Consider the following 25678-nt stretch of genomic DNA (forward strand, 5'->3'; position numbering starts at 1 on the left):
GAGATCTTGTCGCTGAGGAGGACTTTGCCGTCTGAGCTGCGCAGCGGGCTTTGGACTTGGGGTGAGGGGCCGTACACAGCCTTTAGAGCCTCGTAGAAACCCCTGAAGTCGCCAATGTCCGCGCTGAGCTGGGTTTGCTTGGCGAGGCTAGTCCACCACTCATTTTGGATCTCCCGGAGTTTGCGCTGAAGATGGCTGCATGCGTGATGGAAGGCTTGTTTCTTCTCTGGACAGGACGGCTTTGTAAGGTGAGCCTGGTGGGCAGCTCGCTTCTTTGCCAGCAGCTTCTGGATTTCCTGGCTATTTTCGTCAAACCAGTCCTTGTTTTTCCTGGAGGAGAAGCCCAGTACCTCTTCAGTGGATTGCAGTATGGTAGTCTTCAATTGATCCCAGAGGGTTTCAGGGGACGGGTCCGTGAGGCGGGTTGCATCGTCAAGCTTTGCTTTGAGGTTTGCCTGGAAGTTTCCTCTCGCTTCGTCTGACTGCAGGTTTCCAACATTGGACCTCTTTCTGGGGGCTTTACTGTTCCTGGGCTTTGACTTGAAGTGAAGGTTGAGCTTGCAGCGAACCAGCCGGTGGTCAGTGTGGCATTCCGTGCTGGGAATGACCCTGGTGTGTATATATAGATGGAGATTAAACCCCATGTTACTTAAAAGGCAGGATTTTAGAGAATTTATTGAAAAACAAATAAAAATGTATTTTGAAATAAATACGGAATCAGTGGAAGATAAGTTTATACTATGGGATGCAATGAAAGCATTCATTAGAGGGCAAATAATAAGTTATGTAACCAAGATGAAGAAGGACTATAATCAGGAAACAGAGCAGTTGTAAAGGGAAATAGTAAATATAGAAAAAGGATTAGCAATGAAGGAAGATACAACTAAAAGAAGAGAATTGGCAGATAAAAAAATAAAATATGAAACACTACAAACATATAAGGTGGAGAAGAATATAATGAAGACAAAACAGAAATATTATGAACTGGGTGAAAAAACTCACAAAATCCTAGCATGGCAGCTTAAGACAGAACAAGCTAAAAAAATGGTATTGGCATCAAGGAAAAAAGACAAACAAATTACATATAATGCAAAAGAAATTAAGGAAAACTTTAGAGAATTCTATGAACAATTATACCGAACTGAAAATGAAGGGAAAGAAGGGAAAATAGATGAATTTCTGACTAAAATTGAACTACCAAAACTACAAATAGAGGAACAAAATAAATTAACAGAACCATTTGGAATAGTAGAAATACAAGAGATAATAAAAAAATTACCAAATAATAAGACACCAGGAGAGGATGGATTTCCAATAGAATTCTACAAAACATATAAAGACTTATTAATTCCGCCCCTCCTGGATGTAATCAACCAGATTCATGAAACACAAAGCTTACCAGATTCATGTAAAACAGCAATAATTACAGTAATACTAAACCAAGGGAAAGATCCACTCTCACCAGCGTCATATTGACCAATATCTTTACTAAACACAGATTATAAGATAATAGCTAAACTATTAGCAAGATTAGCAGAGCATGTACCGAAAATGGTAAATTTAGACCAAACTAGATTTATCAAAAAAAGACGCACAACAGACAATATTTGTAAATTTATTAACTTAATTCATGCAGTAGAAGGAAATAAAGCACCTACAGTAGCAGTTGCTTTAGACGCAGAGAAGTGCTTTGACAGAGTAGAATGGAATTATTTGTTCAAAGTATTGTAAAAATTCAGTTTACCGGAGAAGTATATTAATTGGATTAAAGCATTATATAAGGGACCATTAGCGAAAGTGACAGTAAATAGACATGTATCAAAGCAATTTAACTTAAGCAGGTCAACGCGGCAGGGATGCCCACTATCACCTTTATTGTTTGCGTTAGCTATAGAAGCACTAGCAGAATTGATAAGAATAGATAATAATATAAAAGGAATAAAAATAAAAGACAAGGAATATAAAATCAGTCTATTTGCGGATGATGTTATAGTGTACTTAACAGAACCAGAACTATCAATAAAAGAATTATATAAGAAGTTGAAGGAATATGGAGAAGTGTCGGGTTACAAGATAAACGTAAATAAAAGTGAAGCAATGCCTATGAATAATGCGGATTTCTCAAAATTTAAGAAGGAATCTCCATTTAGATGGCAAATGCAGGCAATAAGATACTTAGGTGTACAAATAAACAAAAATCTCGGCCAACTATATAAACTCAATTATTATCCACTAATGAAAAAATTACAGGACGATTTAGAGCATTGGAAAGATTTACCACTAACACTAATAGGAAGGATAAACTGTATTAAAATGAACATTTTTCCAAGGATATTATACTTACTTAACCTGTGAGTTGCAGCTTGTCTGCGAACATTAGCAGACTCTATCTCTATCTCTATCTACATGTACAATCCTGACTAACATTCAGTCTGTCATGATCCCACCATCTTATTTGTGCTATCCCTTAAAAACTCCTCTTTTTAATACCTGTAGAGGCCAAAATACAAATCAAATCTACTCCTCTAGTGCCGTTCTGTTCCCCTGGTCCATGTTGGGATCCTATATTAACCCATACCCCACTATGACTATACTTTATATCTGTGCCCTTTCTATATTCTAAAGGAGGACTTAATACATTGTGAGCAATTTGGTGATTTCCCAAAAAATTGGGAACCAACAAGTAAAGAAAACAGCAAATGGTAAAAACAACATTACAGCACTTTTTCCCGGCGTAGTGTAACTTTCAGATCAGAAGGATGAAGGACTGCACGCCAGGTGGAGGGTAGATTATCAATGTCGTTAGTCTCTGGTTCAGCAGCTCGTTTAATTCGTTGGATGTGGCTCCATCCCCTTCGTTCGCACGGCAGTGTCTGTAATCAAAAGTACACAATAGGGGCCATCCCAGAAAGGTTTTAGTTGGTGATCTTGCCATGCTTTTACATATACCCAATCACCAGGTTTAATAGAATGAATAGGATATTCCAGGGGTGGGCAGTAACAGCTGCATGTCTATTTTCTCCATGTTTGGCAGCTGCATCTGCCTGTCTGTTCCCCTGTGCTTCAGGACTGTCACCACTTTGATGGCTTCGTACATGAACTACAGCTATTTCCTCAGGTAATGTAAGAGCATCTAGAGATTGGACAATTAAGTTTTCATGGATCAACTTTTGTCCTTTTCCAGTTATCATTCCCCGCTCTTTCCAGATCTTCCCAAAAGTGTGCACTACACCAAAAGCGTACTTTGAGTCTGTGTAGATCGTGCCCACCTTGTTCTCTAGATCCTGGAGAGCTCTACAGAGGGCATACAATTCACAAGATTGTGCTGACCAATGACCGGGAAGGCGACCAGCTTCAATCACCACTCCTTCTTTCCCATCCACTACACTATACCCGCTATAGCGAGTGCCATCAATGCAACGGGAAGATCCATCAATAAACCACCTGTCACCCTCCTGTAAAGGCTCATCGCTTAAATCCTCTCTAATTTTGGTCTGTAAATCTATTACCTCTAAACATACATGCTCTAACTCATTTATGGTATTGTCAGAATTTGGAGAAACCAAGAAAGTTGCTGGATTGTGTTCTTTATTCGTAATCAGGGTCAAATCATCCCTATCCATTAGGATCACTTCATATTTTAAAATTCTAGAGTCTGTGAGGCACCTTCCAGCACGTTGTAAGAGAATATTGCGGACTGTGTGAGGGGTGTGAATTATCTTCGGGGCACCAAACGTAATCTTTCGTCCTTCCTCAACTAATAGATGGCTTGCACACACTCTGGCCAACCATGACAAACAGGGTCTAAAACTTTTGACAGAAAAGCAACTGGCTGTCTACAGCCTGCCCTCTCTTGTGTTAGTACTCCGGTGGCTACACCTCCTTTCGCATTTGTATATAGGTCAAATGGCTTATTTAGGTCAGGTAAAGCCAACACTGGGGCACTAATAAGGTGCTGTTTCACCAAGTTAAAATCTTTAATCTCTTCCTCTGTCCAGACAACAGCTTCGCCCCCTAGAATCGTGAGTTTATCATAGAGAAATCTGACCAGGCTAGAATAATTTTCAATCCAGATTCTACAGTATCCCACTAAACCAAGGAATTTCCTAAGTTCTTGGGCATTCTTGGGAGGTGGGATCTGTAGAATACCACATTTCCTCTTTGGACTTATTTGCCTAGTTCCCTGACTTACCAGATGACCTAAGTATTTAACTTCTGATTGAACAAATTGTAATTTGGATTTGTTCACCCTGAGACCCTTATTCTCCAGAAAATTCAAAAGTTCAACAGTATACTATTTAACTAATTTGTATGTTTTTACCGTAATTAACAAATTATCAACATATTGTGTCAACTGACAATTCTCTCTCCGAGGAGCCTCATCTAGTATTTGTTCTAAGACCTGGCCGAATAAATTTGGTGATTCTGTAAAGTCCTGGGGAAGGACCGTCCACCAGTATTGATTCTTGAGTCCAGAAAAAGGATTTTCCCATTCAAAGGCAAACATGTCTCTGCTCTCTGTTGCTAACGGACAGGTCCAGAAAGCATCTTTGAGGTCAATCACACTAAACCATTTACTATGGGGATCGAATTTACCCATTATTGTTCAGGGATTAGGTACAACCGGGTGATGGGTGAGAATAATTTTGTTCAGCTCCCTCAAGTCCTGCACTAATCGATAGGTACCATCTGGTTTTTGGACAGGTAGAATTGGGGTATTAAAAGGTGACATACAAGGTTTGAGTATACCATCTTTCACCAACTGGTCAATTACTGGCTGCAGCCCCTTTCGGCCAGCCATCGGAATTGGATACTGCTTTCGTCTAATTACTTGCTCAGGATCTTTTAGAGTAAATTGCAGGGGAAGAATATCTAACACTCCTCTATTGCCTCTTTCTGCCCATACTCCAGGATTTATTAGTTCTCGATCTTCCTCGCTTAATACATACAATTGAACCCCGATACCCGATTCCTGTGGTCTGGTGCCGATAGCCAATTGGTCCTGTAAATCTCCAGCTTGGGGAACTAGTAAAATATCCTCTGTTATTATCTTTTCTCCTATTTGTATTCTTACATCCCTTAATACAGGGACCGTAAAATCTCTTCCTCTTACTCCCGAAATCATCACGGTCCCCTCTATCTTAACACCCTCGGGTGGTTGTAAAATACTAGACTGGGCTGCCCCAGAATCTACTATAAATACCATCTTGTCACTGTGGGGTCCTATGCTTAAATTTACCAATGGTTCTCCATGCAGCCCCACAGTGTATATTGACTGAGAACCGTGAACCCCCCCCATTCATAATCTGCTGTCATCTGTCGGACTCTGGCTTTACCCTACCCTTAATTTAGTCTAATTGTCGTCTGAGTCCAGCATGTTCGTTAAATGAAGTGATAGGAGAATCAGTTTATTACACAGCATAAGAATAAACGTTAACAGAGCTCTGGTTCAGTCGTTAGTTCATAGGTCACCTGCACAGTGAGCTATTCCCCAAGACTGACCTCTACTGTCCAGTCCAGACAACAATACCTGACCATGGTCTGTTTGTCTTTCCCACGGGTTTTCCCCGCACCCCAATCAGATAGCATTAATCCTAACGGACTTTGCTTAGTTATCTGATTGTCCTGTCCTTCCTTAGGACTATTTCCCTTGCTACTCACACCTCCCATACTAACAGGTAAGTAAAATTCCTCTTACCGGGATCCAGTAGCTATTCCTAGCGCGCTTCCTTAACGTTCTCCCATTGTTTGTTCTCAATGCCTCTTCTCGGATATCACTCGCTCCATCCACTGACCAGTCACCCGTCATCTGTGAGTCCAGCTGAATCAGCCGGGGTGCACCTACCCTCGTCGTCGGGCACTCTGTCAGTGGAGGGAGTGGGATCCCGGACGAGCCCCCATTTGTGAGAAACAGAAGTACCTTCACAGAATTTGCTTGAGACAAAAATTGAGAATAAAGAACATTTATTATACAACAATGCAAAGTTGGGTGCTTCCCCTTACCCTTGGAATACACACATACACTGGGGCTCACCCAACTTTTATACAGTTGATTTCAGTCTAGAAATACCCTCCCCCTTACATTCTTCTGCCTCCTGGATGAGTTTGGCATTAGGCAATCCTGTCTGCCTACGTGCTGTTTCTGTGAACTTGGAGGACCAGGGGGTATCCTGTCAGTGTCCTATCATGTCATTGTCCTTATTATCCTTATTCACAAACCTGCCTTTGATCTAATTCACACCTTCCCAACCCTCAGGGCTACAACCTTCTTAATGCAGAACTTGCTAATACTGTCTAGCTTGCTTACTAATTACATATGCGGAACTTGCTGACTCTGTCTAAGGCTAGAAGACCCTTATCTTATTCAGACTAACTTTACTTCCTACATTCTATTATCTACCCTTATCCTATTCATATCCATACTTTCTTCATCTCTCATATTTTCATATTAGTTTTACTCATCTCTCACAGAGCTGGTGCAGGTGTGATGGCTTCAGATACATGGACCACGGGGTTCTCTTCCACAATGTGGGATGTGTTCAAGAGCAGCAGATCAGTGGGGTCCTTCATACCCACGACATCGGGAACATAAACAAGGTGAGGTTCTTCAAAGAAAAATTCGTACCTTGGGTAGCAAGTTGAAAGACCTCGAGTATTCCAATCTGAGGTTTACTCTACATGCCACAGTGGATGAAGCGAATGATATCCGAGAAGAGGCATTGAGAACAAACGATGGGAGGACGTTAAGGAAACGCACTAGGAATAGATACTGGATCCCGGTAAGAGGAATTTTACTTACCTGTTAGTATGGGAGGTGTGAGTAGCAAGGGAAATAGTCCTAAGAAGGACGGGACGATCAGATAACTAAGCAAAGTCCATTAGGATTAATGCTATCTGATTGGGGTGCGGGGAGAACCCGCGGGAAAGACAAACAGACCATGGTCAGGTATTGCTGTCTGGAATGGGTAAAAACCCGATAAAAGGGAATTCGGTATATTGGCCAAAGTTCAGATCCGATAAGGATTGGATGTGTCAGGCATTGAACATTTGGCTCTATCAAAATCAAAGAGATAATATTGAGTGCAGAGAATATGCAACCTGCTGGCTCAGTGGATCGGTTGATCAACTGGTTTTGAATGAAAAGGAATGCAAGGACAAGAAGGATGAGGAACCTTTTGTCCCTGAAACACAAGGTTGGGATGTGTTACATTCCCTTCCTCCACCTTATGCTCCTCCTATGCCGGCTCCTATCTTTCCCCTCTCTCCTATGCTCTACCCTTCTTCACCTTCCCCTCCTCCCCCACAGCTAAAGAAAGGAGAAGAAAGTAGGGGTGGTATGATGACCCGTTCACAAAGTACTAGATTACCACCTCAATTGACAAGAGAGGGAGGAGACTTTGATTCAGAACAGTGTGAGACCCTCCGGGAAGGAAGGGCAGAACTCTTTGATTCATTTCCAGGAGAGCAGGAACCTAGACATTATAAAGGAGAGGATAAGCCAGAAATTAACTGGATGAGACCTTTATGGGAAGTTCCCGTGGGAGGGGGTCTCGGTTTCGTAAATGTGCCCCTGACTAGTACGGAGGTGCGTAACTTTAAGAGAGAAATAACCTCCCTGATAGAGGATCCTCAGGGATGTGCTGAACAATTAGATCAATTTTTGGGACCAAATATATATACATGGGATGAGTTAACATCGATCTTTAGGGCTCTGTTCACTTTGGATGAACGTGGAATGATTCGCTGGGCAGGAATTAGAGTCTGGGATAGGGAACACCAAGGGGGACCAGAGGCGATACCTGGGGATCTTAAATTCACCCTGGCAAAACCAAATTTGGATAAGAATACTAATGATGATCGCACATTAATGGAGGAATATAGGGTTCATCTGATAAAAGGAATCATGGAGTCTGTACCAAAGGGACAGAATTTTAAGAAAGCATTTGAGGTTCCCCAAGGTCCCGAGGAGACCCCCTCTGCATTTCTGAATAGATTGCGTACGGCCATACAGCAATATGGGGATCTGGATATAGAATCCCCAGTGGGTGAACAATTGGTATTAACGGGCTTCGTTACTAATTCAGCCCCAGACATCATGAAAAAATTGCAGAAGACTGAGAATTGGCATGAACAGGGAATAACACAGCTTTTACAGATCGCACAAAGGGCATACGTCCAGAGGTCTGAAGATAAACAGAAAGGAAAGGCTAAGATTTTGATGCAGGCAGTCAAGGAAGTTGTGGAGGGACAGCAGGGAAATGTTAGGGGCTGTGTGCCAGCTCCTGGACGTTGGGAGAAGTGCCGGGAGTGGGAGAGTAGAGACCAGAGATAATTTCATAAATCACGACTTCTCACTTCAGTCACTGACCAATATTAATTAAAATTCATGCTAAAATGTAAATGTCATCAATGATCATTTACCAATACTGTAGAATGAGTGAATTTAACTACCACTTAATTTAATTTTATGAAATAAATTGTATTCAAACGTGATTTTGCACAGGGAGTACGTGAGACTTGAGCGACGTTATAACATTTGCAGGGAGAAATGTTTGCGCAAATAGGGTGAGTTCTATACGTCTTGCTTTTTTTAAGTGTATGTAAGATAAAGAAAGGATCTGATGTGTAAAGTGGCTGGATCAGCCAGTTGAAGGGGGAGTGTGCATGTCCCTTTATGCGCGTTGTGGACTAATGAATTATATTCTATTCACTTAAAACTGAGGCTCCAGGCTCCTGTCTTGCAGTTAGCGGTATGGAGCCCTCTCAATAGATTTAGTACATTTGTTCTACACATTCAGCATTCAAGGTCCGTGAGCTTAAAGATCGCCCACCTCTGGAGAATAAAGAAACCTCTGGGGAATCTAATAAGTTTAATGATTGATTTCTCTGGTGCATTTTCCTCCGGAGTGAAACTCATGCCTCAGCACAATTTTTCTGTATTGCCGCTGTAATTTAGTTCATGATAACTTCCCCCATTCATCAGACTCGCCAAGGCAAATAGCGCCTTTGGAAGACTACACAAAAGAGTCTGGAAAAACAACCAACTGAAAAACCTCACAAAGATAAGCGTATACAGAGCCGTTGTCATACCCACACTCCTGTTCGGCTCCGAATCATGGGTCCTCTACCGGCATCACCTACGGCTCCTAGAACGCTTCCACCAGCATTGTCTCCGCTCCATCCTCAACATCCATTGGAGCGCTTTCATCCCTAACGTCGAAGTACTCGAGATGGCAGAGGTCGACAGCATCGAGTCCACGCTGCTGAAGATCCAGCTGCGCTGGATGGGTCACGTCTCCAGAATGGAGGACCATCGCCTTCCCAAGATCGTGTTATATGGCGAGCTCTCCACTGGCCACCGTGACAGAGGTGCACCAAAGAAAAGGTACAAGGACTGCCTAAAGAAATTTCTTGGTGCCTGCCACATTGACCACCGCCAGTGGGCTGATAACGCCTCAAACCGTGCATCTTGGCGCCTCACAGTTTGGCGGGCAGCAACCTCCTTTGAAGAAGACCGCAGAGCCCACCTCACTGACAAAAGGCAAAGGAGGAAAACCCAACACCCAACCCCAACCAACCAATTTTCCCCTGCAACCGCTGCAACCGTGTCTGCCTGTCCCGCATCGGACTTGTCAGCCACAAACGAGCCTGCAGCTGACGTGGACTTTTTACCCCCTCCATAAATCTTCGTCCGCGAAGCCAAGCCAAAGAAGAATCATGATCTGGTTTTTCAAATTCATCTGGAAGCGGTGTCTAAAAGACTGCTGGGTTAATAGTACTGCAGTTGTGAAGGTCAAATACGGGTTTGCTAATAGAGTTCAGAGAGGCTCAAACATGCTTGAGTCATGTGGTGTGTCTCATTAGACATCAGGAGAGCCGGCACTGAATGTTGAGTGCAAACTTGTACCGGCTGATGGAAAGTGATATTGGCCGCTGCAAAGACACTTTTGTGTAGTGCCGGCAATGTCTGTGCATGGAGGTAAACCCTGCGCGACTGGATTTAGCTTAATGGAGAAATAAACCTGCGAACAGGTCTATGGTGGTGTGTGAGTACTGCAATAGCTGGAATATGATTTAAATTAGTGGCATACTTCAGAACAATTGGGTGCATAGGCATAACAATATCATTAATAACTCACAGATCTTGTACCAGATGCTATTCAGTACGTCTCGGCTTAAGAGCTGGAAAAATCAGCATGTTACAGAGAGATTGGCATGGCACCAATATTTCTTGATTCAATAATGACTCCACAAGCTCCAGGATTCATGCAGCAGAACTTTAAGTGGAATATAATAAGAAACTAGCCTGTACTTAAATGATTGTGTGTGCAATCTTCATAAGAACATATTTTAAATGCTTTTCGGTGCTGGGTTTACAGATTGCTTTAAATAAGGCCAGCTCCTGTGGGCTTTGGTGCAAGGCATTTAATGTTTAAATTACAATAGCAATGTTAAATAATCGCCAAATTCGTTGTCATCTGCAGTGACAAAGACATGTCTTATTCCCACTCGGCTATTTTTAAAATAAATTCATTTTAGAATACAGTTAATATCACTCACCGAATCATTATGGGAAATTGTGTACTTAAGGCAGAACTAAAGGTTGAATATGTTTCAAGTTCTCTCGCAAGGGCTCTTGTGCTGCAATGTCTGTTATGTACTCACTCCAACAAATTGCAGGTTGGTTGCCCCATACAGACAAGCAGCTTCAACTGCGTTTTAATAAGGTCTAATATATTCAAAACCCATGGAAATATGATTTGTGTTTCTTTTTACAATAATTCTAAATATAACATTTACACTAACACAAAGAAATGTCAGATTGTTATGGTAAACGGTGTCTTGCCCCACAACGATTTTGGAAGCTATTGTAAAAACAGATAAGGCATTAAATTGCAGCTATTCACTTTTAATTAGCATTTCACCAAGTAAACAGGATCGTGAACTAATAAATCCTGGGAATACATTGGCAGTTAATTAAGACAGAAGGGTTTATTAGTTCAAAACCCACCCCTGGAGCACCTTATTCATTTTATTAAATCTGGTGATTGGGTATATGTAAAAGCATGGCAAGATCACCAACTAAAACCTGTCTGGGATGGCCCTTATTGTGTACTTTTGATTACAGACACTGCAGTGCGAACGAAAGAAAAGGGGTGGACTCACATAGAACGAATTAAACAAGCTGCTGATCCACGGACTAAAGACATTGATAATCTACCCTCCACCTGCCATGCAGTCCTTCATCCTTCTGATCTGAAAGTTACAGGGAAAAAGTGCTGTAATGTTGTTTTTACCATTTGCTGTTTTCTTTACTTGTTGGTTCCCAATTTTTGGGAAATCACCAAATTGCTCACAATGTATTAAGTCCTCCTGGAATAGGGGCAGCAGAGGTGACAATTATTTACCTTTAGAATGCAGACAGGGTGAAGGTATAGAGTATAGTCATAGTGGGGTACCTTATGGGTTAATATAAGTAATATAGGTTAATATAGGTATGGGTTAATATAGGATCCCAACATGGACCAGGAGAACAGAATGGCCCTAGGGGAGTAGACTTGGTTTGTATTCCGGCCTCTACAGATATTAAAAAGAGGAGTTTTAAAGGGATAGCACAAAGAAGATGGTGGGACAATGACAGACAGAATGTTAGTCAGGATTGTACATGTAGCAGAGATAGAGTGAATACATATGCTAATGTTCACAGACAGGCTGCAACTCACAGGTTCAGTGACACTTATGCTAATATTCGCAGACAAGCTGCAACTCACAGGTTAAGTGACAAGAAACACCCCTCCCCAACTTGGTCTCCTGTAAATCATCCTTTGGGTCACACAGACATTCGGAATGTTAAGAACCACCACTGTAAGGGGAGTTCCAGTTGTAAACAATGTAAGCTGCTCCATAACACCACAGCTGCTTGGCATTTAAATCATTTAATCAGACTCCAGGCAGCCTTGGAGATCATCACCGAACAGACAGCAATGGCCCTGAATTTATGGGCTGAAGAAAGAGGACAGATACGAGCCACAGTTCAACAAAACCACCTGGCTCTCGATTACTCGTTGGCTGCTGAAGTCAGCGTTTGTGAAAGACTGGTTAATGACAATGCTCACAACGGTCAGGTGGTTAAAGACACTTCTTTAGGAGTTTGAAAATCTTCCCATGTCCAGGTTCAAACTTGGCAACCTTGGTCCGGTGTGGGATGGACTAGACTTTTTATTGGTAACTGGAGTCTGATACCCACAGCCCTTATAGCAGCTGGACTCGCTATTCTGACCATTATGGTGCTCCCCTGCCTAAAGATTTGTGTGGACCCCTCGTCAGATCACTATAACCCAAAGGATGTATGTTTCCCAAATTCTGTCTGATGATGCTGAGACTGCAGTTTGTTTACTGACTTGCTGGGAAAAAGACCAAGTTTACAAGTAATACATTCCAGTTGAGAATTCACAAAGCGTAGCTAAAAGAAAAGTGATGATTGTGAGAGATGAGGAAAACTAATATGAAAATATGAGAGATGAAGAAAGCTAGTATGGCTATAATATGAATAGGATAAGGGTAGATAATAGAATGTAGGAAGTAAAGTTAGTCTGAATAAGATAAGGGTCTTCTAGCCTTAGACAGAGTCAGCAAGTTCCGCATATGTAATTAGTAAGCAAGCTTAGAGAGAATTAGGAAGTTCTGCATATAAGAGTTAGTAAGCCCTGGGGGTTGGGAAGGTGTCAATAAGGACAAAGGCAGGTTTGTGAATAAATCCACGCTGTTGAAGATCCAACTGCGCTGGGTAGGTCATGTCTTCAGAATGGAGGACCATCGCCTTCCCAAGATCGTGTTATATGACGAGCTCTCCACTGGCCACCATGACAGAGGTGCACCAAAGAAGAGGTACAAGGACTGCCTAAAGAAATCTCTTGGTGCCTGCCACATTGACCACCGCCAGTGGGCTGATATCGCCTCAAACTGTGCATCTTGGCGCCTCACAGTTCGGCGGGCAGCAACCTCCTTTGAAGAAGACCGCAGAGCCCACCTCACTGACAAAAGACAAAGGAGGAAAAACCCAACACCCAACCCCAACCAACCAATTTTCCCTTGCAACCACTGCAACCGTGTCTGCCTGTCCCGCATTGGACTTGTCAGCCACAAATGAGCCTGCAGCTGACGTGGACATTTACCCCTCCATAAATCTTCGTCCGCGAAGCCAAGCCAAAGAATAAGGACAATAAGGACAATGACATGATAGGGCACAGACAGGATACCCCCTGGTCCTCCAAGTTCACAGAAACAGCACGTAGGCAGACAGGATTGCCTAATGCCAAACTCATCCAGGAGGCAGAAGAATGTAAGGGGGAGGGTACTTCTATACTGAAATAATCTGTATAAAAGTTGGGTGAGCCCCAGTGTGTGTGTGTATTCCCAGGGTAAGGGGAAGCACCCAACTTTGCATTGTTGTATAATAAATGTTCTTTGTTCTCAATTTTTGTCTCGAGCAAATTCTGTGAAGGTACTTCTGTTTCTCACAGCTCCTTAGTCACATGTTTGACTGGAACAATTTCTCCCCTCACTACATCACTGGTTCAGGACATCCTAAGATGACAACACTGCATTTCTAATGTTGGATGCTGCAAACTCTACCTGCAAGATCTCATCTCTCTTCCTGCCAATGTCATCAGAACCACCATGAACCACCAACTCCAGATGCTCCTTCTCCCCGTCTAGGAGACTGGACCCTGAACCTGCTGTGAAACATCCGTGTCCCTGCCACCAAGGGGGCACTCCCCGTCCTGCATCCCCCCCTCACACAAGTGCGTGTCTGTGCCCCGGACCCCAGAGTCCCCAGTCACTGGGCAACGGGATTGAGCGCCATCCGACCACAGCAGCCCCAGTGATGGGGCCACGGACCCGGCTAATTCTGTTCTATGAGGAAGCTCATGTTCACCAAGTCCAGGGAGATGATGGAGCTCCGCCCCTTTAAGAGGACGACACGTCCACACGATGACGCGTACTGATGGCCATGAACTCCTTCACAAACATGCGCAGTGTACTTCTTACCGAAAGGCGGCGGGTGTTCTCGGTGCAGGCGCTGGTCAGGGACTGAGGGCGATTCAGCGCCTGGAGCAGCACTTGGTCCGGGAACGCGGGGCTCCCGTGGTCCCGGGGCTTGCAACGTTCGGCGAGAAGACGTTTCTCCCTGGATCCCGGTTCTTGTCCCAGCCTCAGTGTTGATTTAACCTGGGGCCCAGCTCTCCGGGAACCTCCATCAGGCTAAGCCCACGCTGTGGCACCGGGGCAGGCCTGCATTGATTTATTCTCTTGTCACACCCTCTGGTCCCCACAGCGATGAACCCGTTTCAATGCTCCGACTGCGGGAAGAACTTTAAAAGGCTGAGTAACTTTACAAAACGCCAGCGGGTCCACTCCAGGGAAAAGCCGTTCACCTGCCCCGAGTGCAGCAAGGGGTTCGCCAGGTACTCCGACCTGCGGATTCACCGGTGGGTTCACACCGGGGAGAGGCCCTTCACCTGCCTTGAGTCCAAGAAGGCCTTCAGCAGGTTGTCCATCCTTGAGGTACACCTGCGGGTCCACACTGGGGAGAGGCCCTTCACCTGCCCCGAGTGCGGCAAGGGCTTCACCCAGAATTTCTATGACCTGCGGATTCACCAGCGGGTCCACACTGGGGAGAGGCCCTCCACCTGCCTTGAGTGTGGCAAGAGCTTTACTGATATCTCCAGCCTGCAGACTCACCAACGGGTCCACACAGGGGAGAAGCCCTTCACCTGCCCCAAGTGTGGCAAGGGCTTCTCTCGGACCTCCCATCTGCAGCTACACCAGTGGGGCCACACCAGGAAAACGCCATTCACCTGCCCTGAGTGCAAGAAGTCCTTTTCCAACAGGTCCAACCTTGAGGTACATCAGCGAGAGGTCATTCACCTGCCCCAAGTGTTGCAAAGGCTTCACCTACACCTCCAGCCTCCAGAAGCACCAGCTGGTCCACACTGGGGAAAAGCTGTTCTCCTGACCTGAGTGGAATAAGTCCTTCACCAGCTTATCCAACCTTGAGGTACATGGACAGATCCACATTGGTGAGAGGCCTTTCATCTGCCCCAAGTGTGGCAAAGGCTTCCAGCCTGCAGAGACACCAGCGGGGTCATACAGGAGAAAAGCCGTTCACTTGCTTCAAATGCAGGAAGGTTTTCGCCCAGTCGGACATCCTGATGAAACACCAGCAAGTTCACACATAAAGTTTGCAGAGTGTAGAATATTGAAACATCACTCAGACTTCCGGCTGGCGGCTGCATGGGGTCGGTGGCAGTGGTTCAATGCTCCTGCCAACTTTCAAATATTTCTCACTCAATCATCACTAATCTTTAACCAAAGTGGCTAAAACTTATCCTCTTTAATATTCATTGGAGATGACAACAACCAGAGGAGCTAAAGCAGCAAAAAATGGTAAAGAAGATACGGCCCCTCTGTCTCAGACGTGTTGAAAAAACAATCACAGGAGATAACACGAAAAATAACCGCCAAAGGTCAATGAGAGATTAATTCTAACCTTGAGGTTTTACAAGCGATTTCAGCAATTGAAGATCATTTGGAAATTGGAGGATGGTCTGAAGTCTGTAAATGACCATATAGATTAGGGAATAAAGTGGAAGAGGTTGAGCTGCCCGGAACCTTCGTGCGTCACCGTTCAACTTCCCCCTCCCGCATTGCACCAGCCGGCACTTCAAGCATATCCATCACATTTCCCCCCTCAACGCGTATTTGTCAGCTGGACACACATGGCCTGTGGACCCTGGTACGCTGCATTTAACAAGTAAGTGTCCTTTCTGTCTCTTAATTTGTGCTCTGTTTTGGGGTGTAGGATTTATACCCCCAAATGGAGGACAAATTAAAGTCTGGCTCGAGGTGATGTAAAACTAGACGTCCGGTATAAATCCTACACCCCTCGTATAGATAAGCTAGAAACTCGACGTGAAGTAATGTCAACATCCAACTCTAAGTTGGCCTGGAAGGTGGTTGATTTGGAGAGCAGGAACGAACGCCACAATAATCAGATCCTGGGCTGAAAGGAAGACACTGAAAAATGCCAGTTAACTGACTTCTCAAATCTACTCATGGAAGGGTTTGGAAGAGAGATTTTTGCTGCTAAGCCCGAGCTCGACAGAGCACATCGGTCTCTGGTTCCCAAGGCAACCTCGGAATATCGTTCATGTTCGGTTATCCTTCGTGAAGCTCATCTGATCAGAAATTTGAATGATCAGAGTCAAAAAATTAGATTTGTGGAAGATTTTTGCCATGAAGTTATGGAGATGTGGAAAGAATGCAGAGAGTTTATGTCTGAGCTGTACAAGAAAGGATTTAGACCCACTTTGTTATATCCAGTTCATATGTGGATTACCTTGGAAAACAGCCAGATAATTTTTTTAATTCGGTGGATGCAGCTTGAAAAGTTTTGGTTGATTCTGTTCCAACTGCAAGTTTGATATGAACTAATAGTCTGTGTCTAAACTTTCTTTCTTGAAGTGGAGTCTTTTTTCGAGTGGGGGAAGTCTGATCGCTCGTTCTTGTGTCATTTGAAGGGTTAATTGATTTAATAATTATATTTTTTATTTTTATTTTGTTTGTTTAGTTTATTTTGTTTATCTTTGATATTAATGATTTAATAGATTGTATTAATCTTACTTTATTAATGATGACAGTATTTGCCTATGTTGCTTATTCATTTATTAATACCGCAAGTTTATTATTCGATGGTAGGAAAGTAGGTTTGTGTGGTTCATTTATTCTAGGACCATGGGGAAAATGCGGTCAGCATTGAAATATCGGATATGCACCATCTAGTTTAGGTGGGGAAACATTTTATAATAAGCAAATATAAGTTTCAGTGTTGATCTTACAGAGTTTGGAAAGTTAAATGTAGATTTTTATAGTTTAAGGAACCTTCCTTTTTAATTACTAATGATTTGATATTATTTTGAAGGTTTAAGGCTTTTTAAACAAATTTTGGTATTTCAGATGTTTGGTGTTTTGTATATCCTAACAAAATTTTTCCAAAATGTACATTGTACCTATACTCTGATTGATCCATGGTGAGAAATCTGGTAAACATTTGTCCAGCCAATTGAAAGCAATTAAGAGACAAATTAGTAAGATTCAGATGGAAGATGGACACTACTGACCATTCTGAAGTAAATTATACTTTTGGAGAATTTTGTTTGAGATTGTATATTTCTGAATCTAATAATGATAGTATTTCAATGTTGGATTTTCTTCACCGCCTTAATGTGCCTACATTTTCTCAGAATAATCGGGAAGCACCTATTTCTCAATATTGAGCAGCAATATACAGAATTTGGATCTTTTGTTACACTTTGATATTCTAATTGGCCACATTTCATGAGTAGAAATGGAATTGAAGTTTACTAAAAATACTTCTATGTTGGCAATTCTCTGGTCTTTTTTATCCTCTTTAAATAAAATAACTGATGATCCGATAATCAGATATAGTTGCAGAATATGGGCACAATTTTGAAGTTTTTTTGGATTCCAGAGTTTTTCTCTTGCCAGCCCTATTTTATCTAATCATCTTTTTCAGCCTCCTTTGCAAGATACTGTCTTTAATGACTGGCACAGATTGGGTATTAAAGGTTTTAAAGGCCTTTTTATTCTGAAGAATTTTGCTTCCTTTAGTGGTAAAATTTAACTTACCAAACACTCGTTTTGTTGGATATTTACAAGTTAGACATTTTGTCCAATCTCAGGTCCTTGACTTTCTGCAAATCCATGAGACACTTTTTGATCCTTGAAACACTTTTTGATTTACAACTTTCTCATAACTTTCTTATTTATAATAATTTGCTTGATTTAAGAATAGCCCCATTAGTTAAAGTCAAGAACGATTGGGAACAAGACTTGAATCTTTCACTCTGGGATGAGGTTTGGGACTCTATTTGGAATCTAATTAATATGACCTCCTTTTGTGCATGACCGTTTGTTGCAATTTAAAGTGGTCCATAGAGTACATAGATCTAAAATAAAATTGGCTTATTCTTATTCCGATATAAATCCTCTCTGTGACAAATATAAAATTGTTATCACTTTGGTTCACATGTTCTGGACTTGTCCTACTTTAGAAACCTTTTGGAAATATATCTTTCAAACACTATTGCTGATTCTCAAGTTCAAATTAGAACCTTGCCTTTTAATTGCTCTGTTCAAATCATTTCAGGATGATGATGTTTTACTGACTCCAACTCACAACCAAATTTTACTTTTTACTTCATTGATGGGCAGATGTGCAATTTTGACTAAATGGAAAGACAATTCTCCAGCTCCACATACACAATGGTTCAGTGATATTATGTCTTATTTATGATGAGAAAAAAATTAGATATGCCATTAAAGATTCAAATATTAACTTTCAAAAGATGTGGGGCCTATTTATGGACCAGTATCAGAACTGAAAGAATTTGGGCTGTTCTGAAGCTTTAGTTCTGTGCTGTCCATCTCCACGTTGTTGTCACCTGACTCCAATGTGTTAGCTTTGAACCTTGCTCAGTGGGACGGGTTCTGGATTGGAAGGGTTTCTGTTTTTCTCTTCAATTGGACAATACAATATATAATTGTCCTGTATAATTGTGTATAATGGAAACATCAACAAAATACTTTTAAAAAGAAAAAATGTTTATACTATTTAGAATGTGAATTATGGTTCTGATTTACAATTTATGTCTGTTAGTTATGTACAGAATATTTTATTTCATTTATGTAATTGTTCATATGATCATATTGAATTGTTCCCTTTTTGTTTGTATAAATTCTTTAATAAAATCAATAAAAATATTTTAAAAAAAACGTAACTCACTTAAATGCCAGGAGCGACTGGCATTTGAGGCAACAACTCAAAACATGTTAGGTTTTTTTGTGAATTTGCAATTTGTTTTCAGGTTCAAGTTTATTGAAGTTTGTTTTGGAGCAGTCCAGCTGGACATCCCGTACATAGGTCCAGCAAATAATTCACAGTGAAGGAGTGCAAGTTCCAGGGACAGATCAGTGGGTACAAAGTAAAAGCAGAGTTATTTTACAAGTGTGAGGATCATTCAAGAGTCTGATAGCACGCGGAAGGAACTGTCCTTGAATCTGGTGGGGAATCACTGGGGAATCTTCTCCATGGGGAGAGGGAGTGTGTCTGGGGAGGGGTGGGTCTTTTAACATGTTGGTTGCTTTTCCAAGGCAGTGGATAGTGGAGGTGGAATGGATCCTCTCGTCAATGTTAGTGAGTTCGATAAAATGTTTTCAAAAATTAACAATACATCACGGTTGGAGGGCCCATGAAAACAATGCCACCCAATTATCCTACCGATCACGGTGGGACTGGATTCGAACCTTTCAACGCTCAATAATATTGAGGCTTTCATCTAGTCACTGAAATCTAAAATCAACGGGCTCAATGGCCGTTTCATTACCCATAATCCCCCCAGACAGGTGGACCCGCTCTGCCTGTGCCAGCGCCGGGGGAACACGCATGCCTGTGCCGAGTTATGCCGTTAAAACGCGCATTGTCACACACACAAATAAAACCGCATCGCAAATCAGTATAAACGCACACGCGGCTGCTCCAGCAAATAACCAACACAAACTGGTAGCTGGGAAACAAGGTGTGAAACGCATCCGTCTGCCCCTGTCGGCTGGAGATGCCTGGCCCGCTCGGTTGGTTTGGACCCAGGCAGGAACCCACCGTGAAATCCAGCGCAACTCGTCATTAGATTGGTAAAACACACCCGTTCATTTCTCTACGAGAGGAGACGAGTTCTGTGGAAACGAGACGCATCATCCATCATCCAAGCTTGAAACAACATTCTTATTCTGCCAAGTTGTATCATTTTCTCGCGTGGGCGACTTGCAATGAAATGGCCAGTGCAGGATGACCTGTCACATCCCAGAGAGAGGGACATTTGAACTACCCCTCCCCAAATAAAGCTTTTCCGAATTTAATCCTTTCAAAGGACCGCCCCCCCCCCCACCCCCCCAACTCAGTTGGAAGCAAATCTGTGTTAAATTTTTTATGGCATGTCTTAAAAAAAATAAATCATGCTTTCAAAATTGCTCATCAAATATTGAGGTTAATACATAAATGAATTATTTCAGGCTCTAACGACGCTCAGTGACTGACGGTACATTATATTCAGAAACACTGACCGAAACGTGATTTAGTCCCACGAACAGGTAACACTGAACACAACATGAACTAACTAAAGTATTAATTTCTCATTCAATTGCGCCTTGGAGGAACATGGATCAGGTGCAGGGAGATGGGATTTGCTCAGAAAACCATGTTGCATTGACTGGTTGGGTGAAGGACCTGTCCCACACTGTTTGACTTTATTAACATTCCGTCCAAAATGTCGCACCCAGTGGCCCTATTCCCGACGTTGCCGACGTCCACTGATCACTGCACCTGGTGGTTCATGGCACTCGGTGACACATCCTTCCTCCCCATTGGGTACCATGACATTTATTTCTCTGTGGGGTGTTAACAGTGGAAGCAGCGTGGATAAGAGAACGATGGTGGAAGATGCTCCACTGTTGGCTTCTGGAGGACCTTTCTCCGTGTCCAATGTATTTCGATCAGTGGATCTGTATTTTTCCACTTACTCCCACCTTAAATTATCCCTGACGACCCACAGAGCATCTATTCTATGGCACAGAATGTCACAGGCACTCTGTGGGTTGTAGGTGAGTGAAAGAATGTTGAGTGAGATAAACTCTTGAAGAGATGAGATGGAAAACCGTGCCGTGCAGTACGTGGTCTTTAGACAGAATGAATTCGGCGGGCTGAAGGGTCTTCCCTGCGCCGTGGTTTGCGTTGAGTATCCTCTGCGCTTCCACTGGCAGCCGGACGGGGGCGTCCGGGTCAGAGGTTCTCGGCTCGTCACGGGCGGTCAGGGAGGGGGGGACACAGACAGTCCGGAGGCCGGGGAAACGTCGTGGCTTGGGCATCGCCCACGGAGAAGAGCGGCGTGAAGGAGAGGGTGAGGGAATGGGCATTTCGGATTAATTCAGCCCATTCTCTCCAACATGAACCGCAATGTCCCGAAACCAGCCCGAAGGGGCGGGGAAGCTGAGAACAGCGAGAAAGACTGAAGCCGTCAGGAGCCCAATATGGGCTCGACTCAGATCCTCGGAATTGATGGGCTTATTCCCCAAACCTGCTCCACATCCACACAGACTCGTCCTCTGATGAGAGCGGGGATCAGCTTCAATTTCAACAGCGGAATCTTCCATTGAAACACACGAGCGTTGCAACTGCAGCCGGTTTAAAGCCGTTCCCCCTTCCTCCCCCAACTACCCATATCTAACCATGTTTTCCCCCATAAACCCTGAGCCCCTCTGAAAACCCTACTCTCAGTTATAAGCGCCTGTTCTCTCTCGTCATGAGAGCTTTTATTCACACTGGCGGAGCACATCGAAACGCAGGCTACGTGTGTCATGACCGCTATAGCCAAGCAGCCGCGTTAGAATGGCGCCGTCTCGTTTTGAAAATTCCTTTTGGCCTCGCCACAGCACGTGCTTTTTGGCAGCGTGATGACGTCAATGCCGACGCAGGGCGGGGCCTGACCTTAGAGGTGCATGCAAACATTCAAATAAAGTCCGTTGAAACTGAAATTCACACCAACCAGTGGTTTTCTTTCAATCGCTGGAGTTACCGCTACATTGGTGACGCAGACGTTTCTGGCCTCTCAGTCATGGACACGGCAGCAGTGAACCCAGTCGCTGTAAAACTGCCCCACACCCCCCCCCCCCCCCTTCTGGCTGCTGCACCCACGCACGTGGTTCGGGCAAGCAGAAGCACAGTTGCACCTCCGGTAGATCACCTCCGACTCCACGATGTTCTGCCACGTCGTCAGTGCCCTCAACCAGGAGACCAGCGTCAGAGTGGACGACCTGATCCACGACCCACCCGAGGAGGGTAAATACCCCTCACTCAAACAGCTCCTCTTCAGCATGTTCGACCTGTCCATGCCTTGTGCTTGAGCAGGCGCTCCTCGAGCAGATGCCGGACGATATCCGGCTTCTGTTGGCCGACGAAGACTTCTCCAACCCACGTCCTCAGCGGGAAAATGAGGCCGCCAGGAGTCAGGTGACGCGCCCTGGACCCAGCCAACCGCAAATGCGCCCCAAAAGCAAGATGGAGAGTCTGAACATTACCTGGTGTTTCGACCACCAGAGCTGGGGAGCCCTTAACGGCTGCGACAGCTGGCCACACCAACAGCCTCCTCCATTTGAGTGACAAGGCAAGCGGCCGGCGAGTTCTGGTCGCCACCGGTGCCGAGTTGAATGTCATCCCACCGACCACCGTCGAAACCCGCACCCGAACATGAGGCTTCACACTCCAGGCAGCCAACAGCACCGACATCAGAACTTAAGCCACACGTAACATGCAGATCCAACTTGGCAAAGAAAAGTTCTGTTGGAGGTTCACCCTGGCCTCAGTGGGCACAGCAGATCCTCGGAGCTGATTTCCTCTGAGTACACAGCCTACTGGTCAACCTCAAAGGCAAGTACACACCCGCACCTTCCAGACAGTCCGCCTCGAGGCCACCAGCGCTTGCGACCCGGGCATAGCTGCTGTCAGTGCCCCCAAGGATGAATACTCATGCATCCTCAAAGGGTTGCTAGTGATCTTACAGTCACAGTTTAACTCCACCATGCCCCAGCACTGCGTGCTGCACCAGATCCCAACCCAGGGCCCCCCACTCCACGCCAAAGCCAGAAAACTACCCCCCCCCCCCCCCCCCGGACAAACTACAGCTAGCCAAAGAGAGTTCTCCCGCATGAAGGAGCTGGGGATCATCCGCAGATCAGACAGCCCATGGGCATCCCTGCTCCACATGCTCCCCAAAACCTCAGGCAGCGGCGCCTGTGCGAAGACTGAATGATTGACTACACCAGACCACTACTCCATCCCCCACATCCAGGACCTCACCGCCAACCTGCACAGAGCAAGGGTCTTTTCAAAGGTTGACCTCGTACGGGGCTATCATCAGATCCCAGTACACCCCAATGACATCAGCAAGAGAGCCATCATCACCCGGTTCAGCTCTTCGGCCTCAAGATTGCGGCATAAACATTCCAGCGCCTGATGGACGCAGTGGGCAAGTATCTAGACTTTGTGTTCATACATCTTGATGACTTCCTTATCGCCAGCCGAGATCATGATGAGCATAAGGCCCACCTCCGCACACTGTTTGAATTTGGCCTTACAGTCAACGTGCCCAAATGCCAGTTCAGCAAGGAGTCCATGCAACTCTTAGACCACATCATCACGACAGATGGAGCTACCCATTGGCAGAGAAGGTTGCAGCCATCTGCCAGTTTGCACAACCCAACACCCTCAAAGGCCTGCAGGAATTCATGGGGATGGTTAACTTTTATAATCGATTCATCCCAGGGGTTGTTCGTGATGATTGCCACCGAGTGGACAGAGGAGGCCGAAGCATCTTTCGTCGCTACAAAGGACGCCCTGGCAAGTGCCACCCTACCAGCCCACACTGCCCTCTCAGCATCAGCCACTGCCCTCTCAGCATCAGCCACTGCCATCGGAAGCATCCTGGAGCAATCAGTCAAAGGCCAGTGGAGGCCCCTGGTGTTATTCAGCCGGCACCTGCACCCCCCGCCCCCCCCCCGAATTTAAATATAGCACCTTCGATAGGGAGCTCCTGGCGATCAGATAATTCCAGTACTTCCTAGAGGACAGTCCATTCATGGTCTTCACAGTCCACAAACCCCTAACCCAAGCCCTCACTATGGCTAAGGGCCCCAGCAAAGACATCTGTCATACATCTCCGAGTTCACTACGGACATCCGGCACTTAGCGGGCAAGGACAATATCGTGATGGATGCACTCTTGCGACCCACGATTCACATGTTAGACCCCACCCTGGACTATGCTCAACCATCACAGGTGCAAAAGGGGGAGAGTGAAACGGCCATCACCGGCCTCTGCCAGACAGCTCTGACATGCTGCAAGGTGACATCTCCACTGGCACACCACGTCCGGTAATGCCACAACAGTGGAGGCAGCAAGCCTTCAAAATGGTCCACGACCTGGCATATCCATTTATCAAAACCTCAGTAGGTATGATGGCAGAGTGATTCGTGTGGCATGGCCTCAAAAAGCAGTTTCCTCAAGTGACGCCCAACTGCACCCAATGCCAGACCTCGAAAGTCCACCGCCACGTAGACCTCAGTGCAGCATTTTGACCCCCCCCCCCTGGCAAAGCATTTCGAGCACATCCACATAGACATTGTGGGCCCCCTGCCAGTGTCCAGGGATGCTCGTTACCTGCTTACGGTGGTTGACCGCATGACAAGGTGACCGGAAGCCATCCCCCCTCAAAGACACTTCTGCCGAGTCCTGCGCCAGAGCACTACTTGCCCTCAGAGTTCCAGCACACATGATCAGTCACAGGAGCACCCAGTTTATATCTGCCCTCTGGACACAACTTGCGACACTCCTAGGAATAAAGCTGCATCATATCACCCCCGGGACAACGGGTTCGTGGAGCGCTTCCACCGCCACCTCAAATTGGTCCTCATGGCACGACTGGACAGTCCAAACTGGACAGACGAGCTCCCCTAGGTCCTGCTGGGTATCAAGACGGCCCCCAAGGAAAATCTGCAAGCATTCTCTGTGGAACTGGTCTACGGCGCACCCCTTTCCCTACCTGGTGAGTTCCTCTGCCCAGGCTCAGAGTCCGGCACTACTAATGGACTTGCGAGACAAGTTGGCACTCTCCCCCCCCCCCCAACCACCACAGCAGCCGGCCAGATGCATCCAAAGGAGGACAATGGGATTAATCAAGAGAGCAAAAATAAATTACGAAAGTAAGCTTGCAGCAAATATAAAAACCGACTGCAAAAGCTTATATAAATATGTCAAGAGGGAAAGATTGGTGAAATCCAGAGTAGGTCCTTTGCAGTTGGTATCAGGGGAATATATAATGGGGAATAAGGAAATGGCAGACCAATTAAATTCTTACTTTAGTTCTGTTTTAACAAGAGAGGATGTAAATAACCTCCCAAGGATGTTGGGAAACATAGAGACTAATGCAAGGGAGGAACTGAAAGAAATCAGTATCTCTAAGGACATGGTGGGAAATTGATGGGATTGAAGGCAGATAAATCCCAAGGGCCTGATAATCTACATCCTTAAGGAAGTGGCCATTCAGATAGCAGATGCTTTAAGAATTATTTTCCAGAACTCTATAGACTCAGGATCAGTACCCATGGATTGGAGGGTAGCTAATGTTACCCCACTATTTAAAAAGGGGGGTAGAGAAAAAGCGGGGAATTATAGGCCAGTGAGCCTTACATCAGTAGTGTGCAAAATGATGGAATCCATTATTGAGGATGTAATAGCGGAGCATATGACTAGCAGAGAAGGGATCGGACGGAGTCAACATGGATTTACAAAAGGTAAATCGTGCTTGACAAATCTATTGGAATTCTTTGAGATGGTGACAGGTAAAATAGATGGGGGAGAACCAGTGGATGTGGTGTACCTGGACTTCCAAAAGGCCTTCGATAAGGTCCAGCATAAACGACTGCCTTCCAAAATCAAGGCTCATGGAATTGGGGGCAAAGTATTGATGTGGATTGAGAACTGGCTGGC

Source organism: Narcine bancroftii, chromosome 5 (genome assembly GCF_036971445.1).
Source record: "Narcine bancroftii isolate sNarBan1 chromosome 5, sNarBan1.hap1, whole genome shotgun sequence".
NCBI classification, from domain to species: domain Eukaryota; kingdom Metazoa; phylum Chordata; class Chondrichthyes; order Torpediniformes; family Narcinidae; genus Narcine; species Narcine bancroftii.